Source organism: Agelaius phoeniceus, chromosome 6 (genome assembly GCF_051311805.1).
Source record: "Agelaius phoeniceus isolate bAgePho1 chromosome 6, bAgePho1.hap1, whole genome shotgun sequence".
Taxonomy (NCBI): Eukaryota; Metazoa; Chordata; class Aves; order Passeriformes; family Icteridae; genus Agelaius; species Agelaius phoeniceus.
The window spans coordinates 23631583-23652599 of record NC_135270.1 but is presented as its reverse complement, the minus strand read 5'-3'; the positions used below and the strand labels follow the sequence as shown (position 1 = coordinate 23652599).

At 42.6% G+C, this 21017-nt stretch overlaps 1 protein-coding gene across 4 annotated transcripts in view; it reads right to left on the bottom strand.

Moving 5' to 3' along the window:
• The window catches only part of TSPAN18 (tetraspanin 18), a 120893-nt gene that overhangs the window by 85356 nt on the left and 14520 nt on the right, over nucleotides 1-21017 (bottom strand). Inside the window, exon 1 of one of the 4 annotated variants that reach the window (XM_077180013.1) lies at nucleotides 10113-10202. The exons of the other annotated variants lie outside the window; for them this stretch is intronic. The gene's annotated coding sequence lies outside the window, so the exon portion shown is untranslated. Of the gene's footprint in view, nucleotides 1-10112; nucleotides 10203-21017 lie in introns of those variants that run through there. 4 annotated transcript variants of the gene reach the window in all.

The following is a 21017-nucleotide window of genomic DNA, read 5'->3' as shown; positions in this document are numbered from 1 at the left end:
TGTAGGGGTAACTAGTGATCCCAAAGTTATCAGCTACCCCAAAACCAAGGCAGGGGAAGGCAGTATAGCTCTGATGTATGATGCCTCTGGGCAGACTGTGGAAGACAAGAACAAGTCACAACTCCCCTACTTTACTCCACACTCACATGGTTACATGTGCAGGATGCAAGGGTGTAGGGGATTTCCATTTTTGCTAAACACAGCAGGAAGACAGAAAAAAAAATTTAATATGTACTCTCAGTTTGAGAACAGCAGATTCATTCCCACTACCTCCTATATCTGGCTTGGGATACAAGCTCTGGAACAGGGATCCTGAGGCTCTTTATTTCAGAAGTTCATTTTATGCCTTAGTAAATCTTCTTTCCTCCTCCTTCCCCCCAGCCACCCCCCTGCCCTTTATTAATTGGAGATATAAAAAGAGAAACAAACAAAAAAGTCCTTAAAACCCCATAACAGGGTGAGGAACCCATGATTTCTGCCATAATAACATTCTCTAATTAAAACACAAAGCAGCCAGGGCTACAGGATTAATGAACATGGTTTCCTCTTTTCAAGTCTTGCCTGCTGACAGATCGCTTCATTCCTTCCTTGCTCTTGAACCTCTCAGGAAAAAAAATAATCCAGTTTGCTTATCTTACAGTGTGGGGTTGCCATGGAAACCGCATCCCCCTGTGAGATGCTCTGTCATAACATTTCAGCACTGTATGGAAGGCTTAAAGACACAGCATCCTCTACTCTGAGGGCTCCTGAGCTAGCCAGAGTCTGCAGATGAGCAGCTGTCAAATCTAGTGGAAGTCTAAAGTTGGGAGGGAGAGATAGAGAAGTAATAGTAGAGATACTCAGTTGCCTGGTTCTTTGCAAAAATCCTCTTGCACTGGCAGTTCATATTGACCAAGGTGTCCTTCAGTTTGGTGTAAGGCACATTTTGCTCTTTGGAGAACCTGTCCCCTGACAGCCTGTTGGAAAAAAGAGTGCTGGCACCAAAATATAACCCATCATTCTACCATGGTGTAGCACAAAGCACCTCTTTAGTCAGGGTTTTATGTCAGATTAGTCTTTGAGTCCTATTTTCTGAGTCCTTTTGTAAGAAAGGAGGGGAAAAGTAGCAAGCACAATAATTGCCCATAATGGGAACAGGCCTCCTATAGCCTGCTCCTTAATTACAGGGATGGCTTCCAGGCTGTAATCACTAGGGGTCCAGATGGAAGTTCTCCAAGCTCTTTGAGGGACAGAATGTGTCAGTTATTAATTAAACATATGAGGCAATTAGCTTCAAAACTTCATAGTAAATCACTACAGCTGTGTTACTTTCACTTTTTCCTTTGGTGAGTGCAAGTCAAATGCACAGTGCATTTCCCAGGGGGGTCACAAAGACTGCAGCCAAAAAGCATTCCCAAACAAGACCTTTGTTGTTGGGTGGAAAAAAGTATCTGCAGAAAGCTTGTTTTCAGAAGTCAGCTACTTCACAGTCACATCCCTCAGGAGAGACGATGGATTCTGTGTACAAAAGCTATTCACCACTCAAGCTGTCTGGTGTGGAAGGCAGCTGAACTCTCTCTGCCACTCCAAATAGCAGCCTGGAGTTGTTCTGGTACAGCAGCAGGAGGAAACCATTCCTGTGATTGACACGGCCCATATTCCAGCATCAGCTATCAATTGTAATTAATTGGTTTGGACCTTGTCAAGATTTGTGTCTTGGTAGACTCCCAGCATGTACAGGACTCTGTTGCTGGTTGGTCAAAACAGATTGAAAATGAGATGCTGTGTTGAAATCCTTTGTCTATCTCCAAGTTCAGAAACCAGGCCAAAACCACCACAGTTGTTAAAACCCAGTTAGTGATTTATTCCAGTATTTGTCTTCGCAGACAAAAACTCTCTCAGTCACATCAAGGCAGCCTGACGTCAGTGCATTGTTAGTCGGCTTGTTACTCTGTAGTTCAGTGCCACAGTTGGAGATTTTATCAACTACAAAAACCCCACTTAGTTTCCCTACACTTTTCTCACATGTAGCTGACAAAAGATGCAGTAAGTCATAATTGACAACAGTAAGAACTGGGTGGTGACCTCAGCCCTGTTTTACTCTAACAGAAAAAGAACTTCAACCCAATTTTACTCTAATATATAAAGAACTTTGACCCTTTCTTTAGACATTTTAGCATGCTTGGAGAAAACACTTTGAGAAAACTCACAGGCAAAGTGGAGAAGAACAGCAGATGCAGGCTGTAATCATTTGCTGCAAGCTCCCCCTGGTACTTGACAAAACACAGCAAGAGGAGTCAAGGAGGCTTTTTCGGAGTGAGCAGCCACTGGATTCTCAAGAAGGATCAGTGATGATTGCTTGCCCAGTTCAGAGAACACAGCAGCCTGAAGGAGACTTGAGCCTCTGGAGGTTATGTAAGTTAAGAGGAGGACACACATATCCTCTTGCCATGGAAGAGGATAGAACAGAGCCAAGAGCACGCCAAGCAAACCTTTAGTACACTTGAATTTAACAAGATGGCAGATGACTGATGTGCAGAATAGTAAGTACTTCATGTGCAAGCCAGTCTCATTTATAAATTTATTTCCCACATTTGCTCAAGAGGCCAGATATGAACAAAATAAAGGAGCTTTCTCTGGCAAACCAGATTATTGTGTTGAGCTTTTTATGACAAAAACTGGATGCAGCTTCTCATGTCTACCTCATCCTTGTCTCGGCATTGTAACTCATGTTTAACTGCCATGTAAGCAGACACATTTTTGCAGATTTTCTGAAATTATTTCTATCGAATTCAAACTGAAATACTAAATATTGCTCAAAGTAAGACCTTTCAGAATGTTTGCTGTGAACAGAAAGTAAAGCAAAATATTATCATCATTTTTGATCTTAAAAGTTTGAATAAAGTTGAATGACTTTATAGCAGATGTGCAATGTCTCTAAAGCTTCACACTTAAAAAAGGGTAGATAATGCATGTAGCCACACACATGTGGGACTTTTAATAGGGCACTCTCCCTACTGTACTTTGGAACAAACTCCTCACTTCTCTGCATAGCCAGTGCCATTCTCAATGTAAACTTGATAGCATTTGCTCAGCACTCCAAAAAAACCAATCAGGAACTAAGAGAGCTTGTGTTCCCTAAGAATAGAAACGGACCTTAATTAAATATATTTAAGGATTATTCCAGAAGGGAAAACAAAACAACCCAAACAAAAATAACAAAAACCAAGCAAACAACACAAAACCCAAACAAACAAGCAAAATAAAAACAAACAAACAAAATCCCCCCCAAACTAAACCAAAAAATGAAAAAAGAAAAAAGACAAATAAAAAAAGAGGGAAAAAAGAGAAAAAAGAGAAAAGGAGAGGAAAAAAGGAAAAAAAAGAGAGAAAAAAGAGAGAAAACCAAACCTCACCCCCAAGAACTAAGGCACTTATCATCTCCTTATAAAAAGGGGGAAGAAGGATCTTTCAGCAAACACAAATTTTAAGCTGGGTTTCTAAATTGGGTGTAAGAAGTCCATCATTGTACAGCCCTGCCCAGAGTATTCAGAATGTTACAGTAAAGGGATATTTTCACTTTCTCTAATGAAAAAGAATTCAACATGAAACTTAAAAAATAAAAGTGATTTAACCACACCAGTATATTTAAGCCTTGAGAGTCTTTGACATTCATGAAAGCAGGGAAGTTGTTCTGTATACAGAGGGTTACCCAAGAGTAACCTGATAAAAAACAAACCTCAAAATCAACCCAAACATCAAAAGAATAATCTCCAATTAAATATGCTGGGGATTTTTTTCAGCCTATTACTCAGGTCTTGATGATCTTTTCTGCATTCCCAGGGCTCAGGCAGGAATAATGACATTAAACATTCTGTGTGTTACTGGAAGAAAAGAAATAAGAGAAAACTGACACAAATTGCTTCAAATTCCTCTTAAGATTCTACACCTCATATTTACAAAAAGGTGGGACTCAGTTCTGGTCAACTCAGAACATATTTTCACTGCCAAGCCCTAAGAACACTGTGGCCAAGGAGCTTCTGTTTTCTGGAGGTCACTGGCAAGGTGTTACATCATTTTGTGATGCACTGGGAGACTGTTTTTGTCCTTCAGAGCTTTTTTTGTTTGGTAATGGTTCTGGACCTCTCTGCCTAATTGCACTCACTTCATCTGTGAAGAGAGATTTATAATGGAACATAATTTTGAGGGATTAACTTTGACGCTGGTACACGGCCCATGAAGAAGTGACAGTAAAAAATTTATATTAGCTGTTGCTCCTGCCAAAGAATAACAGAGAAGCTTATTACACAGGCAATCTAACTCCCAAATTAGTGTTGATTTTCACCCCATGGCACTTTACTGCTGTTGCTGATGGGAAGCAGCAGCAAATATGAAGCAAAAAGCCATGAGGAACTGAGCTGCCAATTTTTACAATTGAATGGGGTGAACAAAGTCTTTGTTCAGGTACAAGTCTCAAAGGCAGCGAGAGCTAAAAACAGAGCACAGAAATTACTGGAGGAATCAGGGACCTTACTGAAAGGTTCTTGGGGAGTTTCTAGTCCAGCATTTCTAATTCAGAAGTCTGGCAGAGCATCAGTCTTCTCCCTACTACTGAAGAATTCTCCTACAAACTGTGTCCAAGGCAAAGCTGGATGCTTTTGGGATCCACAGCCACATTTTACCAGCACTCCTATCTCTGGGAAGCCAGAGCTTCACCTGAAACTTCTCAGTATGGTGTTTAACCTATGGAGCAGCACTAATTATAATGGCAGAATCATGATCCCTGCAGAAGGATAAAGGAGGAAGACAGGGCTCCATTTAGATTTCCTCTGCCACAATTCTCTTGGAACAGAGCTCAAGTGGACAAGAGATTCACTAGGAACAAACTGTGAACAAATACTGCCAGTGCTGTGATCCACCACTGCTGTGATACTACTAACAGACCTAAACTGCTGTAAGCAATGGAAGAGAAATAAATCTTGAAAAACAAGATAAACTGGGCTCCTTTCTAGTATTCAACAAAAAAAAGGAGGGTTCTTTAGCATCTGTCATTTGAGAAATACCCAAAGGCACAAGCCAGCCTTAAATATTCACAACATGATATGCTTAATAAGAAGCAAGGCTAGAAACTCTGCCCTGGAAAGACCATGACACGTTGTAACCAGAAAGTTTACATTTGGCTTCACTTCAAAGGAATCCTGACTCCCCAGATCACCTGAACCATTTTCTGTTCTCTGTGTTTTCCCATGTGCTGTTGATGCCTCCCTGTAATTAGTTAAAAACGTATTTCCTCTCTCCTGACCTTTATGCTTTAAGGGGAAAAGGCAACTTCTGTGAGGGAAGTGTGCTGTAGGACTCAAGTGCCCACCTCCACAAAATGATTTCTTCTGAAGTTCTCTTTCAAAAGCAGGCTAGTGCCTTCTGCAGCTCTCACTGAAATCAGCTGTAGTTCTTCTACCAAGTTCCCAGCTGGAGCCATCTTAACTGAAATGGTGTGTATGCATATAAAGTTTGTCCATAGCTCTCACAGATCCTCTGACGATTAATCCAACCAAATAAAGATCATTATCATAGATAAATGAAGACCCCTACAAAATGAGACAAATCTCCCTGCAACACATCTAAGAGGATACAAGTAAAATATTTCTTCTTACTCTTTTATTTTCTGCTCTTTCATACTATGCTTCCCACATGGATTTGTTGTTGGCCTCAACAATAAATCTCTTTATGTATTCTCTCTTAAAACTCCTGCTTATCAAGACTTGTTACCCCTATTCACACTGTGCATGCCTATTCTTATAGCTAAGTAGAACTTGTTTATGGTGAATTCTCAACTATCTCAGCATCTCCAACTGCTACTGAAAGGCAGCATATCAGTTGGAGGCGTCAAGGGAGAGAGTTGTCCTCAGATCAACTCCGACAGAGGAACTCCTCAGTCACATCCTGTACTCCTGAGCATGGCAAGACCAGGCTGTCAGTCTGGGCCTGACAGCTCGGTGACATCTCTTGTCAATAGAGTCTAGAAAAGCTTTTTATGGTAGCTGACAGAAGCCATAGTAGTAACTTAAGACAGGTTCATGCTCCACTTATTTTGCTAGTGTTTGGTTTAGTGAGGTACTTCCATACATTTTCAGGATAGACTCCATTAGAGAATGCCCAGATTAGACAGGGACAGGTACCTTAAAGGATTCAAAGCCCAGCCTTGTAATTTTGTTAAAGAGTAACTGTGATTCTCCACTCTGAAAACTGGTGGGTCAGTCCAAGGCCCATCATGAAGGGGCTATAGACTGGTATTTAAAGTTATGGCATCAAAAATCATTACTATGGACTGGATAAGCAGAACAGTGGGTGCCAGATGGGAGGGTAGCGATAAAGAGGGCAGATAGAGCCATGAGCTGAGGGAGGGGAGGGAGCAGACACAGGATTATATCCTGAGCTGTGGGCACTGCACAGGGCTAAGGCTGGAGAAAGGGGGCAGGCAGGGACTGCAGCTCACCAGCCCCTCCAGGGAAATCTGCTCCCAGCCTCCAAAAGCATGCTTTTCATAAATCAGCCAACAGCTCCTTAATGTGCAACTTCACCCTCAACACCACAACATGGGCAGAGATGCATCCAATCAGGGATGGCTCCGGAGTGCTCTGCCAGCAGAAGTAGCTGAGTAAATTACAACACTCTCCTCAGGATCATTACAGAGAAAGAACAGCTGGAGACAAGATCCTGGAATATGAATGGCTCACAAAGAAATCCAGATAAAAAAGCACAGCTAATGTATGTAGAGCTGTGGTGTCTGATAACATGAGAGCCCATTAAAGGACCAAGGGGTGCCAAAAATATGCTTCAAGTGAAAAAACAAAACATAAATGCAAAACAAAAAACAACAACAAAACCCCAAAAAACCATAAGCAACAGATGTAATGGAAAAGGGGTAAAAAAAAATAAATTCCTTAGTGTGAGGCCACAAACCATACAAAGGGGCCCTCAAGACCACAAGCTCTACTGCTGGACACTGACATCTGTGGTATGTTCAGCAGGGCCAAGTCAAACACACCACAGCTAGGTCCAAGTAATATTGCAGCTTTGTGTGGAGATGCAAACTCGAGTTCTGGAGGCAGTAGGATGGCCACAGCATCCTACACATCTAAGGCTCTGTTTACTGGTTGTCCTGATGCCATTGTATTACTTCCAGAAGCACTTTTCTAAACACTCTCTCTGGCATCTCTTCAGTGCAATATAGGCAAAGGTATAAACAGCTTTTCCATCTCATTTTATCTCCCTCTCTTTCTGCAAGTTTGTTTCTCTCTTTGTACAAAGAAGTGCAACATCAGTTAAGTCATCCAGCAAATGGAAAGTGGTTACAGTTTCTGCTGAAAGGGATGCTGTAGCCATGAAACTACCACTACAAGCAGTGATTTGAAGTCTAATGGAGCAGGAAGCAGCAAAGTATGCAATAAAACTTCCAGAGAATATCCACACTAAGCACACATTAGGCTAGAAGCAGCTGTGGCCATACCAAATTCAAGGTCCCCAAAATGAAATTTGCCTGTGCCTGAAAGAACCTGCTTCATTCAACATCCTTTAAACCTGATTGAATCAGACAGTTTCAGTGGTTCTCACACACAAGCCATGCAAGTTCAGCAGCTGTGAGCACTCTCTTCAGTATCATGCCCTTGCCCTTTGAGCTTGCTTTAGGTACCACACTCGAAAGCTCTAGAGATTCTTCAAACCATCCAGGGACACAGGTCTGATCAAGCCAGACATCATCTCTACAGCAGCAACACCACTAAGGGCTGGTCCACATCTTGTTTTCCCTGCAGTGCTGGTGATTGGAGCTGGGAGATGGTAATCCAGACCAAAAATCAGGAGCACTCACTAGCAGTGTGGCTCTGGCACAGACCTTATCCACACAGCTCTGCTTTGGCAGCTCCCATAGCAGCCCATGGTTCACCTGGGTCTCAGTTTTCTCACCCTGTACCATGGGCAGCACGCACCATTTCTGTATCTCACTGGAGTGCTGTGTTACCTGTGGTTTGCTCACTCCTACAGAGAGACCAAACAGCACATTTCCTCAGGTAAGCACATCAAGAGACAAGTTCTAGTCCCAACTTGAAGGATATATGAAAATTAATATCTTTGAGTCTCCTTTATACCCACCAGCAAAATCCGCCCACTCCTGCAATTTGCTTTGAAATAAGGGGAAAAGCACTAATTGTTCAGATTTATTTGCTGGAGCACCTAAGAGTATGCATTCTCTGCAGACATGAACTTGCTCTGTCCCAGAGCTTGAGAAAATACCAGTTTTGCTGGTGCACAGCATTATCTATTGAAAAACTCACCACATCATGCACTACATGCACTTGCCTGACTAAACTTGGACTCTAAACCAGAACAAATATATTGCTGTGAAAAGCCCGAGACACGTCTGAGCAAGTTATTTCCAGATGATTTTCCTGTGAACACCTAACAAAAGTGAAGTTTACATTAAATATACACTGAGGATTTTCTCTTTCTTTTGAGAGTAATCAACATCCAAGTTCCTCTGCCCCAGGAGGTACAGGTACAATCCACTCTGATTAGACTCAGAAGGGGGAGCAAACAGACAATTATTCTGATAACAATCTTATCTGAGGCAGAAATGAGATTAGCGGCCTAACTGCAGTGATTCTTACCCAGATACACTGTTAAATTCTGACTAACCCAGCATGGGACAGGGAAGGAAGTCCCTATGGAGCTGTTGGCAAGTAAAGTGAGGTGAAATTCTTCCCCTGCTAGTCCTTTTCCATCAAAGAGAATTATCTGTTAGGACCCAGTGACCATGAACAGCACAGGTTCCAGGCTAGACATGTTCCCGATATTGCAGCAGCTGAGCAATTTGTTCCCTCTAGTTTCCAACTGTTAGAATCTTGTAAGCAAAACCAGAGTAAAATTGGCTGGGACCCTTCCCTGCCAACGGGGAACAATCCCATCCTGCTGCCTCTTGTGTTATTTAATTTTTTCAAGTCTACTCTCAAAATTCTCAGAAAGTACAAATTAACTTCTCATGAACCTAATGACCAATACTGTTGTGAAATCCTCCATGAACAGTTTTGATTGCACTTCTGTAACTTGATCTCATTGTTTTTAATTATTCCATTTAATATTAGCCAAATTAACTCCTGTCCCCAGAGTGTTTATTGCCTTCACACGTCTGGAACAATGAACAGTAACAGACAGGGCAACATGATGGGATATTAACAGAACTTCTCCAAGATAAGGATCCCAAATAAGTCTGCACTTTAATCTCACAAAGACAGATAATTAATACAGTAACAGGACAGAAGCCTAGCTGCTCAGAAGGTTGCTTGCACCATGCCTTTACCAAGAGGTTTACACAGGGGTCTTGTAAGTATTGCCTGCAGTGGGCACGGCACACGGGCCCTGAGATGTCAGCTTTAAGGCTGGTAAATCCAGATGCTGCAGACTCTGCTCTGTGGAGGGGTGGGGACACCCTCAGCAATGGAGCTGGTACTATTTAATGAACTCTTTACATTGCACAATTGCAGGAATAGGTCAAAGACACAAAAAAAATCCCCACAGATTCACCAGAAATGCGATACCCAAAAGGAATAACAATTTCAACAATCTGGGTAAATCAAGCTGATGGTGATTTGAAAACTGGTAAAAGGCAGAGGGTTAAACTTTCCTCACGCAGTGTATGACAGCATTGTGCTTCAGTATTTGCAGTTTTCTTTACACATCTATTTAGACTAAGATGAATAACCTTATAAAAATACATAAGTAAGCAGCAGAAGAAATAGGCCAACTGCTGTACTTCTGCCTTGCTGATCTGAATTCATGGCATTTAGTCATAATCCTTCATATAGGAAGTTTATTTATACAGACAGGGATTTGGGGAATTCTGCAGGATTAGTCAATCTACAGCATTCTCAGGGCATGAATTTTAGCATCAGAGTTACACTGCCTAGATATTCAATGCCTAGAGTAAATATTTGGGTTGATGAAGGTTAAACAGATTAGACAAGATGAAGTGAGGGTTCTCTGCTTATTTACACACAAGCTTAAATATTGCTACTCTTCATTTAAGAAGCCTAATTTAAAAGAAAATCCCACAAAAGCAACAAACATAATATACTTACCCAACCTGAAGTGAGATAGCACCAAGATTTCTATCATCTTCAGCCTGGGTAGGCATGTGACAAAGCCACACACTGAATCACAAATCTCACACTCCTTGGCCTCCTTATGGGAAACGCAGAGGAAACAACAGCTTCAGCACAGGCTTGCTGCTCTGAGTTTCAGCTGCACCAGGGAAATGGGATAAACAACCCCCTCCCTGTTCTATTCAAAAACAAGAGGGAAATAATTGGTGTGAAAACCATTTACAGTTCAGTTATACTTTTGTGATGTGAAGAGGCAGTTATGCACAAGGCTGTCTGGGACCTGACCGTGTCCATAAGTCCTGCTGTGGAGAGGATTTCCAAATGTTCCCAGCAATGCCACTCATCAGCTTTCATCAAAATCAGCAATAAATTCCCATCCATAACAGGCAAAGCAGTGTTAAACTAAGTCCAGTTCCTACACCCAGCTGCTGTATCCTCCAGGCTTAGTGACATTTTCTGTGTCATATCAAGTCCCTGATCTATGGCCCCTCCACTGCCAATAGGTTTTGGATCAGCTGGTGAAGGACCAAGCACTAGACACAAAAAGCAAAATTTTGATTTCACTCTTTGATACACAGATGAAGACTGAAAGCAAACTGATAAGGCAGGTATGCCAGCAGGTACACAGCTAGCACAAGCAGGGTTTGAGGAGGAGTGGCCAAGTATTCGTTCACATTTCAGTCCATTTGTACAGCTTCAATTTCTGAAACAATTTTATTAAAAGGAACAGACATTAAACTGTTTTCTATTAAGGCATCAAGAAAAATACCCCACTTGTGTCTAAATTAAATGCCTCTGCAGAACACTACTCTCACTTGCTGGATTTCCACCCTTCACTACTGCACATCACTCAGCCCTGACCCCACTGAGGTTGTGTTTTGTTTACCACAGTCTCAAGAAAATTTGTGTACAAATTTCAGACACTTTGGAGGAAGAATTTCCACCAATCCACGTTTACTCTGAACAGATGTAACATTCCTAAGAAGCTCTCAGCTGACTGCCTTTGAAGTCTGAAGAAAAAGGGAGGGGTGGGAGGGCTTGGGGGAGCATATTAAAAAAAAAAAAAAAAAGCTCGACCTTGAAAGCTGCATTTCTTCCCTTAAAAGAAGAAGTCTCCAGGGACTCGTGAGCAAAATAAAAAGCAAATTCTCCAGATCCTTATCTCGTTATATTTTTGAGAGTGTTTTCTTTTGTTTCTTTGCTCTTGTCATCTTTTGGATTAAAGGACTTTCACAGAGGCAGCACATGTGCAAGTAAACCATTCACCATTCCAGATCTGTGCCCCCCATGCCAGGCCAGGGCAACTCCCCCCACTTCAGCTTTTCCTTTTTAACAAAAGCACAGCCCAGCCTCAGACCCAAGCACGACAAGAAAAATTTCATGACAGGCAGCTTGCCAAGATGAGTTCTGCAAAGGTAAAGCATTGACCCAAAGTGAATTCCCACCCACAAAAGCACCCTCACAGCCAGTCACACCTTGTGATGGGTCAGTGTCTGGACAGCACGTACACAGCACTCAGACTTGCACACCGACTGCCCTCGGAGCTGCACTGTGACCTCTCACACAGCCATGGCTGAAAATATTATTTCATCAGACACAGCTTACACTTACCCAAAAATCTCAGTGGGGACTAAGTTAACTTTAACATGGCAAAAAGGGGCTGCCTTTTCTGTTTTGCTTCTCTCTGTCTGCTGCCATGTCTTCAGCATTCTTCTTCTCCTTTCTCTAACTCAGCTCCTCCTCTGTTAGCCTGCCCTATTAACCTTCTCTATATCCCACCCACCCAAATTTGCACATTATTAAGCATCCAGAGCCTTTTGTTCAGGTCCTTAAACAAAAGCATGGCTACTGCATTTCCTGGCAAGAGGTGTCTCATACCCAGCAATCACTTAGGGCAGCTCTAATAGACTCATTACTCCCAAATACAAAATCCGGGCACGCCAGACAGGCGAATTCAAGGACATGTCCTTTCCCGAATTCCACAGAGCAAGATAAGCCTGCGAGCCTTGCGCTTACTTTATCTTAACTAAGAGGCTTCCCCCGTTTTCTCACTCAGTAAGAAACTAATTATTTGCCACTGAGGCATGGAATAGGTTAAAGTTTCCTCTGTCCTGTCTCAGTTCCCTTTGCAGATTAGGGGAAAACAATGAAGTCTCCGCACTTTGTGATATTGCTAATGCTTCCTGTGGGGATAGCAGCACCGGCTGCAAAGAGGATTATGATCACAGTTTAAAAGGAGTGTGCGCTGTACTGCCGCAAGAGGCTCGGGCTTATCAGGAAAGAAACCGAGCTGCCCCCAAACTATGCACTCGGGACTCCTGCCTGCCTTTGGTTCTGGCTGGTGGCTGTGCCTCAGATCACACACCAGCTTATCGGGAGTGATAAAGCAGAGGCTGATCTTGGAGGGGCTGGGGGGATAAATGAGTAACGCTGTGCAAACAGCTTGCAAACATTCACCATCAGAACACACAGCAGTGTTTACAGATCTTCCCACCACATTCATCTGCAACAAAACACCGGGCTGGCAGGGTGCAGGGGCTGTGCATTCCTGGCCACAGCTGGGGAATTTGAAAGAAAAAGTGGAGGAGCAGCACTAGCCATGGTGATGTTGGCTGGCCTTCCAGAAGCAAGGCTGCAAATGCTTTGAAAAGCACAGCATCGCCAGTGAGATCTGCTCCAAGCAGATTTAGCTTTGAGGTGCAGCTTCAGTGCTGATAAAGGGTCTCTGCCAGTCTCAGTGCTGAGCACAGAATGGACTCATTGGTGGATAATAAGAATTGCTGCTGTGGAATCATAAGGTGCATTTCTATCACTGGGCCCTCTAAGGAGCAAGACACAAGTTTATTCACACCCATTCATCTCTACCAGCACAACTGCTTTTTTATAATGACAAGGCTTTGGCCAAAACAGCAATCAAAAATTCATTGACTTCAAATAGTGCCTAACCTACATGGTAGGATGCAACTACAGGTCAGCATGGCACTTTTTTCCCCCTTGCATAGTTCAGCCAGCATGAAAATCTGTACCCTTTTGGTGGACACACACTGACATGTGTCGAAAGGGCTTTGTTGTTCCAATTGGTTTGGTTTTTTCTGTTTGGTTTGGCTGTTGTTTGTTTCTTTTTTTAAATGCTATGCCTGTGCTTGCTCTCCTCCAAGTAATTTTTACAACTGATACCAGCTGAAGTTATCAGATATTCCCCTTCACCCTTAGTTCTATTCAGAGAGGTTTAATAGCTCCCTATCTGCTTGCTAGAGGCTACAACAACAAGCAATAGCATTAATGCATGTTCTCCTGAATTTTTATAGGCTTAAAAATCCCTGAGGTTCGCCCAGCATGGCACTGTCTCATTACACACTGCTGTTCCAAGCAGTTTTTGCCAACTCCCACCACACTCCAGAAACACCACAGACCAAACCTCCCAACCAGCCATAATACTGAACAAAACAACAGTTTTAAGATGCTCACAAGGCACTTCCATGAATTGTTGCATGCTTTAAACCAAGCTGTTTGACTTCTGCAGAGGGATAAGGTCTCTTACAGTCAGCGAAAGTTTGGATGACTTTTGCCGACTGAAATAAACCTTCTTGTGCTGGTAGAGCTCAGGCATCTTTACTGAACTTTGCTGCTGGATGCCAGGCTTGCCCAGGTACCCTCTCTATCCACTGCTCCTTACCATTAATCTCTGTTGAAGAGTAAAGGGAGTAGAACTGAAAGACCAAAGACTTTCCTGGCTGTTACAAAACAGAGCAGAAATTTTCCCATCAACATGACCCCAACCAGCTTGTGCTTTTAGGGACTTGAGAGCACCGTAGAGACCTGAATTCCAGCTGGCCTAATGGCTGAGATGCTCCCTTTAACTCTGAGAACAATGGGGGCAGAGACACGCATTATTAAATTAAATAAAGTCACTGTCTTTCAAATTTTAATCAGGTCATCGTGTGGGCCCTGAGCCTTGGAAAGGACAACCTTCAGTGTACTTCTCAATTTCACATGCTGAGAGCCAGGTGACTTAAGGTATGCAAGGAAACTTCATACCTCAGAAAAAATGTCCTGCTTGATGGTAAGTGTTTTAGAGATTACTAAAAAGAGTAATAGGATTATTTGATAACAGGTTCTGCACAAGGCAACAGTGAGAGGAAAAGCAGCCTAAGCAAGGAGGACCAGCACAGAAGGAAAGAGAAATCCAAAGAATCTATCTAGGTGGAGTTTGAATACAGAGGCTTGAAAAAAAATAAATTGATAAGACTGAATCCAGGTCTAGTTAAAGGCCCTTTATCACCATGTTTCTGCATCATCTGCAGAAAAGTCATTCTTGTTAGCAACATGGATATTGAATTGTATCAGCAGCACTCCACAAGCTTTCCACTCAAATCTAGTCAATGTATCCCTGCTCCTTCCATCCTCAGTGGCTCAGAGCCCTTTTGACTGACAGTGGCATCCATGATCATACTGAAGAGATCTTTGATACCCCCCATAAAGGGGACCCATCCACAGGATGGGCTGTTGATTTAAAACAAAAGAAAAGCAGACACACTTTGCCAGGCTATCACTGGCAGAGCCAATCAAAACTGCTATCAAAGAGAAAGCTGGGAACAAGCAATCAGAAGTAGCTATACAGGCAAACTACACACCTCTGTCCTGTTTGACAATGCAGGACAAAGCCTACATAAAGTCTACCTCAAGATTTAACTGAAAAGTTATTTAGATAACTTAATGTCCAACTTTCAGAAAAGAATAGGTACACAGAAGAATTGCAGCCACACTAAACAGGAGAAGCATCAACACTTCATGTTAAAACATGTTATTTTTCAACATGGGCCTTAATGTCAAATGTAGTGATTCATTTTAGGACCTGCACAGACTCAGCAATGCATTTCTCGCCTTTCTCACCAGTCATCTCTACCACAGCAAAATACAAACCAGACTGGACTGCACTGACCACACCACACCCAGGAGCTCCACACTTCTATGGTCTCCTGAGCCTGCTTACCTGAAAGACATTTATCACTCTTAACACTTTAAACTGGGAAGTGTTTGCTACCCTGTTTGGATTTATCTCACTCTGCCTATACAGAAACTTTGGTATACCAACTTTCCGAATGCAATTTATACATTTCTAAAATCAATCAGAATCCCTAAGCTTTTACAAAAGGAAATGAAAAATATTACTGTCAAACGTCCATCAGACCTAGAAGCCTAGGTGACTGTCATACATTAAAGAAATTAAAAGGCTGCATTTGAGATAGTATATGCTCTTCCCATCCCTATCTTGAAAGGCTATGATTAAAGTACTCTAAGAATCAAAATTCAATTTCTTTCTGGTCTTGCAAACAACATTGGCCTTGAGCTGAATGCTGCCAGCCTGCCTGCAGCCTTTGAGGAGATTAGGCTTTTACCAGCCAGCTATGAGAATCTTAAATCCAGTATTAATCCTAATTCCCATTTACCCACATCTTCATTGTGCAGTGAAAGCAGGCTGTACATGAACTTGCACATTCATTCTTCCATGTGCAATGATCTGTGTCACCAACAACAGATGCTAAGCTTCATGTATGTTTAAGAAACACATTCCAGCCCTGGTTTACAGAAAATCACAGCAAAAGAGAGACTGGAGCTAGAAAGAGTTTGTCACACAGGGATGATTTCTGAGAGATTGCATGAATGGGAAATTTTCAGCACAAAAGCTTTTATCAGTCAATAACAGGAGATTTCAGTCCTGGCTTGGAAGAAAACAGGATGAACAACCAGGTCACAAGGACACAGAAGCACCTGTGACCCTGACTCCATAATCAAGGTGCAGTGGTGCTGCCAGCATCACCCCACCAGTACCAAACCATCGCATGACAACCACTGGGACTACAGAAAGCACTGCCCGTCATCACCATGATCAGGGTCACTGCCAGGATAAGTCTGGGGACAAGAGACTCAGCATTTCCCCTGAGCAAGCCTCTTAGAGGTTCTGCAGCTGGCACAGCCCACCTTGCCACCCTCTCACCACGAGCCCCAGGGGTCAGGTCAAACTTAGGCAAGGCCCACCAGAATAAAGGCATCACCTGCCATGGTCTCCTGAGGCTGAGCTGACAGACTGGCTACAGAGGCTTTTGCTAAAGTTGTCTCTTCCTAGCAGTCCTGGGGTGTCTTTATGATGCTTGTATCCCCACTCATCTGTTTAGCCCAGAAATAAGTTTTGCACCTTTGAGACTGGTTCCAAGAGCGAAAGTGGGGAAGAAGAAGTGCGGAGTTTGTTATCAGAAACTGCACTTGCTCCCTGCATCCTGCTCCTGGACTGTGCTGTCTGCAGACAGACAGACAGCAGGACAGAGCTCTCCTTTCCTTTTAGTTAGTTTTTAGCTACCTGAGACAGAGAAGTTCCCTGGACTGTGGTTGTCTTTTTTCTTGGAACTGTTTAAACCTACTCTGGACAGAACACCCAGAGGAGCACCAGCAGCTCGCACCTGATAGCAGACTGAGTGAGCTGAGCTACAGCCCACCAAGGGGACTTTCTGAGTTTGTCATCTCTTTAGATTGGCAAGAGGTTTTTATTGCTTAATATTGTTCTTTTTTTGTTGTTTTTGTTTGTTTGTTTGTTTTTTGTGCTGCTGAATGCTTTGCCTGTTAAATAAATAGGTTTTTTCCTACTTTTCTCCAAGGAAATTTTTTCCCAAACCAGCTGGGGGAGCGGTCACTTAAATCTGCTTTCTAGAGGAACCCCTTTGGAGGTTTCCTCCCAAATTTGCCCTAAACCAAAACAGTAGTGTAAAGGTCAAGAAGCCAAAGCAGATATTCCTATGTCCTTTCTAACATCACCCTACAGAAATTCCCTTTCAAATCCTGTGTTGGCAGCCAAATTGGACACATCTCCAGGCTGCCAAGCTTGCTGGATCATCCATGGCAAGGTCAGATCATTCAGTGCCTCTTGGTATTCCTAGACAAGGAATACTGATCTCAGAGACAAAGCAACTGAAAGTGAGGACAGACTGCTGCTTCATCTGCTATCAAATGGGACAATTTCTGTTCATTTACAAAGAAGATCTCACAGATATTTGAAAAAAAACCATTAATATTTCCTGTGTTTAAAGCACAAGAATTCATTGCAGATGAAAGGAATCTTTCAGGAAACACATTCCCAAGAGAACAAAAAATGTATTTGGCACCACCGCCTGTTACAAGCAAAAGGACAGGCAAGGGAGCCAACAACAATTATTATTTTTTTTTAGTAAGTACAGCAATTGGTGAAAACCTTTCTTTCCATCAACTTCTAAAAAAAAGCCACCTGAACTTCCCAAACTAAAAATGTGATGAGATTTAGGGACTATACTCTCCAAATGGAGGCACAGCTATAATCCCTTCTCCTTGCAACTGGCTATTACTTGTTGCTTGCCCACTGGGACTCTCCAGTGGAGATCCCAATAAAGTTGTGGTGCACTGCAGTAACAGTAGGCTGGGCATCAGCTGAGCTGTGGTAACTCTCCGTGTGCATGCTCATCTTCTGAGGATGATGTGAGGTAATTTAATTTAGCAGTGATAGAGCTTGGTTAAATTGCATTACCTTTCATTTGCCATGGGCTAAGACCACACACATGGACAACAACCACAGCTCATCCAACAAATAATTTGACTGAGTGCCTGGCTTCTGAAATACTGCAGACTGGTTTGTATAGACTTTTTGCCTAAAGTTCAAGCCAATATTTGAACTGAGAACTTTCTCTTTCCCAGAAGGTGTTCTACCCATCATGCTGCTACATGTCCTGGGGTAAGGTATCTTCAGTCTTGGGAATCTGGAACACAAAGACTCTTGGTGGAAATAATTACTGCTACACTGAAGATTGAAATCTTTTAAAGCACAACAACTCCAAAGCTTTAAACCACGTCAGTTTCTCTGAGAGGATGTGTCCAGTATGAGCAAACAGGGAACTTTGCCGGTTTACTGTCATGGCGGCGTCTCCTACAACTCCTCTCACCTCAGAAACAGACTAGTACCTTCAGAGAATCCACAGCCAACTTCTGAAAGATGGCAACTTGCAAGATCAAGACTGTGGTTGCTGTTAACCAGGCCTTCCACACACCTTCTTTGCTCATGCAGTCAAAAGAAAGGAGAATTATGGTTTTAGAACTAGGCAGGCATGTAAAAGGAAAAAAAAAAAAAAAGGCAGAAGCCTCCTATCAAAGAGGGTGACCTGTTCCCTTCCAATAAATACCCTTTACAGACCATGCCTGCATATCCCACTGCCCCTTTGGCTAGTCCAACAACCTGCTTCACAGGCTCATCCAAAAGCCTGACTCTGCATGGCACATTCCTTCAGACATAGTAGAGGATTTTGTTTTGCATTGGTACTTAGCATTTAATCTGCAGAGATTACCTGCATACTTAATCAGAGGAGTGACATTGACGTGCCATGTACTTACACTCCACTGTAAATCCTGCTTTTCCCACTGCCAACACCTTCATCTTGTAGCATGCAAGGAGGGATTGTGGTGGAAGAATACAGCTCAAGCTCCCTTCTCTTCACACACACGAAAACCCAAATGGAAAATGCAGAGTTGCACAGTTTAAAATTCATGTCTGCAAACCAACTATGGACACATTAGGTGACACCTGTTTATTCATGCAACCTTAAATTTTCAAGATTAAGCAAAAAGCATTTTTTGTGAGGAATAAGAATTAGAAAAGGGTAGAGATTTTTTTCCCAGTGATCACAAAAATTTCAGGGGGAATAATTTCTCACAAAAAAAAAATTGTTTGCAATTTCTAAAGCCACCCAGAGAGAAATGTAAAAATTAAAGAAAAAAGAGTCCACTGAAAACAGCCTTTTAATATACAGGAGATTGGCAAGTGAATTGTAACTGTCTAGGATGGGGAAAAATACAAGGAGATGGGCTGAATAGCTATTTCTTCTCACACACACACTGACTAAAGTAATAAATTTGCTGGAAACCAAACAGGAAACCATGGTCAACATGATGCTTAGTGCACAATGCACCAGCCATATTTTCATGTTATTTAGAACAATCCACATTAAAACAGCTTTCCCTAAAGCTGGCTTCCCAAATATCCTATCCAATCTACTTTAGGATGCCCCAAGCTATACAACACCTCAACAAACTCATGGCAAATGAGAAAGAAAAAGCCTGTTCCACAGTGTATCACTGCTATCTGCTCTCTTTACCTTGCTCCATCCAGTGTCTCCTTAGTCCCAAGCCCAAACAAATCTCTGCAGCAGTCCTTTCCATACTGCCTGCCCTTGCTCCTGCCCCCAGGAGCAACCAAACACTTCAGCTGCAAAATGGAAAAGACTGATGCTTTGAAGATTTGAAATAAGCTGGCAGCTCTTATTTAACAGTAAATATGCCTTAAAATAATAAATAAATAACATTACAGGTTCACAGAAACCTGAAAGCCATAAGCTTAATGGCCTAGATAGCCCTGCAGCTCAATGATTTGGGCTCTCCTGAGGGCTAAAATTGCCTGACTAGTCCTGATTAAAAAGATAAGCACAGACAGATCCATTGCTCTAAAATATTTCCAAGACAGCTAAAGGAATGACTGAGTCTCATGAGCCTAATAATACACAATTTCAGCCACTTATATCATTGGCTAGCCAAGTATTTACCTGGTTCCAAAGCAGAACTTTAACAGAATCTCGGTAGAGTTGAATGAGATATTCCTAACAGGTCAAGAACTTCAGCCAAAAACTTAAATAAATGGAACAGCAGCTCCTGCACAGACCTAACCAGGGCCCTCAGGAGTGTGCATGACTGGATGAGTTGCTGTGGCAGGCACAGACCTCCCATACAACAGAGGTGTCCTTGGCACTGCAGGCATGTCCTACAAAGTGGGTGGGGGGCAGGAGGGGCCCCAATGTGAGCTCTTCAGCCTTTCCTGTAGGGTGCTGGTTGCAGGGAGTACCTGGCCTACACCACACCTGCAGATGGGCTCAACTGCTCATACAGAATTCGTCTATCCAAATGATGGGTGCATCAGTCCTCCTTATCACTGGCAGAAGTGGCTAACAGATGAAAAGCTACTTAAAACTTAATTTCTGACTAAACCATCCATTTACAGTTGAATATCATCATTCTCACTTCCTCTCCATCAGCTCCATATATTGAAAGGGTTAAAAAAGACAGCAGAACCATTAGCATTTTGATAGCTTTCCACACATGTATAGCAAAAAGTCTTTAAAATTCATTGCACTGAGATAATCCTTCAAGTCTAGCATTTCCTCCTCAGCTTGAGGTAACCAACTGGTTTTCCTCCCCTTAATACCTTAATAGAAAGCTCCAAGGAGTTGCCAGGCTAGAAGTCTCATATATGCTCAAGAAAAGGAGAGTCCTGAAGTTCAAGAGAAGCCATGTAAGGTGTCTGGGGCTTAATTAAGAAACAACTGTAGGGGGCATCTTATTAGATACTGCTGTACATCACAGCTCACAACACATGCACACGCTGTTTTCCTTCCAAAACGCTGAGCACACACAGCTCCCACTAATTTCAGCTGTCACAGAAGGTGCTCAGCATCTCTGAGGAATGAACAAATTAAAAACCTTGACCCTGATTCCACTCAAGCTCAGGGACTCGAGCTCTCATCAAGATCAAGGCTGAATTTTTTAATAGTGTAAAAAAATCTCGAGAACAAAGCTGTGATTTTGAACTGCACAACTGGCATTAATACTCAGCAGCTCCCCACCTGTGCCTGGGATGTTATTTTTTTTACAGCATGTGCTGTTTTAATAACTCCAAAGCAAATTGCTTTCTCAAGGAAGCACCCGGGAGCGCCTCGGGGCAGGGAAAGAGGCCATCTCGCTTTGTGGCTTTGATTAGGTTTGCTGCAGTGAAAACAGGCAGATGCTGCAGGACCACATCACTCCTCAGATACCACT